The following is a 4,055-nucleotide window of genomic DNA, read 5'->3' as shown; positions in this document are numbered from 1 at the left end:
AATGAGGATACAGGTGGATGAAATGAGTTTCTCCCACAGGGTAGCTGGACTCTCCCTTAGTGATAGGCTGAGAAGTTTAGTTGTCTGGGAGCGACTCGGAATAGAACCACAGCTCCTCCACATCGAGAGGAGCCAGTTTAGGTGGTTCTGGCATCTGGTAAGGATGACCCCTAGGTGCCTCCCAAGGGAGGTGTTCTTGGCATGTCTGCCTGAGAGGAGACACAGAAAAGACCCAGGAAACGCTGTAGAGACCACATCTCTCAGTTGACCTGGGAACGCCTTGGGGACCTCCCAGAAGAGCTGGAAGAGGTGGCTGTGGAAAGAGATGTCTGGGCCTCCCTGCTCAAGCTGCTGCTTCTGCAACCCAATTACGGAAGAAGCAGAAGATAACGGATGGATGGACCAACAGTTAATGCCAAGGATTTAAGCAAACATATTCAAAAACATAGTACTTAGAGTACGTTGTTAACGGCTCTCTGCTACAACCACCAGATTTTAGCTCAACATCTGTAAATAACTAAAGTATAGCACTTTTTGTTTTTGCAAACATCAAATGACTGATCTTGAATTGAACTAATTACAGAAAGTAATCGTTGTAGATGGACTGAGAGGGTTTGGACATCCAATATGTGGATGCAGTTAGGGAGGACATGGAGGTAGTTGGAGTGAGGACAGAGGATGCAGAGGACAGAGATGGAGGAGGATGACTCGCTGTGGTGACCCCTGAAGAGGCCAAATCACTAAAAGGAAAAGAAAAGGAAGAACATGTTCATAAGGATTACTTTCTGAGGGTTTCATTAAAACCTGTTGAGTATTTCAAGCTATAGTTTGGTAACACAACAGACAAACACACACACACACACACACACACACAATCACAGGCAAACATTACTGCCCTTTCATCTTTGGTGGCGGGCGATAAAGTTAATAATTCTTCAAAGTCCATCGATATGTATTGATATATTTTATTTGGCAATGTCTAGACACTGTTATGTTGTGTTGAAATTGTCATGTGCTGTACGGATTCAGATAAAGAAAGAAGCAGAAAACAACCAATAAAAGGGCGAGTTCAAGCAGATGGGAGTTACTGTCATGAAGAAATGTTTAAAAACAACTAAGGAGAGCAAAATCATCATCATTATAAAATGTTGGTGAATAAAAAGCTGAAAATCCCCCGTCAAATCGAAATGCAAAGCTGATGTGAAATCCTCCACTGAATGTCAGCACAGTGGAACAAAACACCAGAGTATTCGAGTCGAAATTAGGATTCAACAAACAACACTGGAATTTAGTTACTGCTGCTCTGAGTCCCCTTTGTGCTTCTAAATTGCACATTAAGCTTCCCTGAAAGATTGTAAACATCCAGCCTTACCAATATGAAGTCAGTTAAAGGTAATTATTGGATGTTTATGAATAAACTAATAGCATACCTGAAAAAAGGGCACACATGTTTTTTTAATATCCTTGATGTAAACTTTCAAATTAATTTCTTTTCAGCTTGTTTCATTGTTGTTTGTACCAGCTTTCTGTATTTTGTTAAGTTAAAATCATCAACCAGTAGGCCGGAAAAAAAACAGGATTTCTAATGTGCAGCTAATATTAGAAGAGAGTCTGTGCAAACATGTTCTAACAATAATGAAGTATTTCACAACCTAAACCCAATTACTGGAGATTTATGCACCTATAGCTCATAGACTGTTTAAATCACTTGTATTTCCTATTTTTTGTTGATAATTTGAAGATTCATGATCTGAGATATAGTTAGAAATGAAAACTCAGGTGGCATGATGCATAAACTCTTAAACCCAGGAATTACCCATTTTGTGCCAGTTCCCCCAAATTTAGAAGTTATTTTCATTTTGGGTGACCCGGTGGTGCAGTGGTCAGAGCTGTCACCTTGCAGCAGGTAGCAGTTCAAACCTGAGTTGGGGTCTCGTATGCTCTTTCTATGCATGTATAACTTTATCCGGGCACCAACGATATGTACAGTATGTTGGGTTACGTGACAAGTTAGTCTCTATGTGGTCACATGATGGATTGGTGACCTGTTCAGGGTGTACCTCTTGCCCAGTGACCACTAGAGATGGGCACCAGCTCACTGTGACCCTGCACAGAAAAACAAGGAAGCAAAATGGATGAATAGATGATTCCGGTAATTGCAGGTGGAGAAGTTTAAGTATCTGGGCATTTTGTTTACAAAATATGGTAGGATCGAGGGAGGGATGGATCGATGGATTGGGGCCTCATCCTCAGTAAGGAGGGAGTTGCTTCTATAGGTCATGATGAAAAAAGAGCTCAGTTGAACGGCAAAGCTCTCGATTTACTGGTTTGCCTATTTACTACATTCCTACCCTCACTGGCCATGAGGTGTGTATCATGAAAAGAACAAGATCCTAGATTCAAGCAGCTGAAATGAGCTTTCTTTGTACAGTGGCTGGACTCAGCCTTAGATATAGTGTGAGAAACTCCGTCATGGGGGTAGCTCAGAATAGAGATGATGCTCCTTTGCATCCAATGACGTCAGTTAAGGTGGTTCAGGTATCTTATTAGGATGCCTCCCTTTGGAGGTATCCCGGGGCACGTCCCACTGGTAAGAGGCCCCAGGGTAGACCCAGAACTCACCGGAGGGATTGTGGCACTTACTGGATCACCTAGGAAAAGCTGGAAACTGTTGCTAGGGAGAAGGAAGTCTGGGTTTTTCTTCTGGACCTGTTGCTTCAGCAACCTGACTACCAATAAGCAGTAGAAGATGGAGATGATTCTAGTATGTTGTGTTTTTGTATTGAACACTTTTTGAATGATGCTTGTAATGGTAAGGGTTGGCAATAGAGCCATTTTAAGTTCAAGATCCAGTAAGAAGCTTCTTTCCTTTTTCACAGCCAACACACCACCCAGGAACCACATCAATACACCACTTTAAGCTTGATTTCCCCAATACATATGCATTGTAGTATGCAAGAACCTCTCTAATCTGAGAACCACACATCTACCGTATTTTCTGCCGTACACGTTGATCGGTCCTATAAGTTGCATCAGTCCAAATATGTCTAATAAAGTGGAAAAATTAATAAACATGTTGCTTCGTCGTATACATTGCATATATTATGCATCACCGTTGACGTGTCACGTTTGTTACGCATCACCGCTGACAACCTGTAAATGTGGGCCAAACCCAGAAATGTGGGTCAGTATAGTGCCAAAAATCGATATGCTGCCGAATGGCGGCCGTGGGAGCGTGCATGGGAGGACTTTACCTCCCATGCTTTCACCAGAAAGCATTACAGTCACCCATCAAGCACATTATTTTATCAACTGAAGTTATTGAAGTTCCATGATTTGGTAGATTATAGTATTTTATCAGTTATGTATAGGGCTCAAAATAACACATTACCATTAAATATCCAAAGAAATTTTGTTAAAAGACAAAGTTGTTACAATCTTAAGGGGATAGAGATATTTGTCAAACCAAAATTCAGAACTAGTCTGAAGGGAAGGTCTACCTCAATCCAAGGAGTTGGATTGTGGAATGGTCTAGAGAGTGATGTTAAAAATGTCAAGTCAATGTGTACATTTAAGAAAAAGATCAAAGCTGAATTGTTAAAAAAGTATATATGAAGTAGCTTAGTGTGTTTTTTTTGTTTTAGAATTAGAAAAATTAGAAAGAGTTATTCATTTTGTTCTGTTACTTGAAAATTATTATGTCTGAAATAATTGTTTGAAAAAAAGGGGCAGATATAATAAGATTTATTCTTCTTTCTGCTGCCTTTCATTTTAAATCTTTTGAATCCTTTTTTATATTGTTATGGAATTGTTTTGTACTTTTTTAAAATGAATAAACTATACCATACCATACCATACCATACCATACTTTAACAAGAATTTAAAAACAATTATTTGTTTGCTTGAAATTATAGTAAAGATGTGTCTCAGTCTAACTTTTGCTTAATAAATGCACTGTGACGGTCATATCAGCTGCATTTTCAAAAGCTGATACAAGGAAACGTGAATGCGCAGAGGGCGACTTGGTCCATTTCTTCAAAATGTAACAAGACAAT

The sequence above is a fragment of the Nematolebias whitei genome, chromosome 20 (assembly GCF_014905685.2).
Source record: "Nematolebias whitei isolate Nwh7 chromosome 20, NemWhi1, whole genome shotgun sequence".
NCBI classification, from domain to species: Eukaryota; Metazoa; Chordata; class Actinopteri; order Cyprinodontiformes; family Rivulidae; genus Nematolebias; species Nematolebias whitei.
This window is presented reverse-complemented; position numbering follows the sequence as displayed.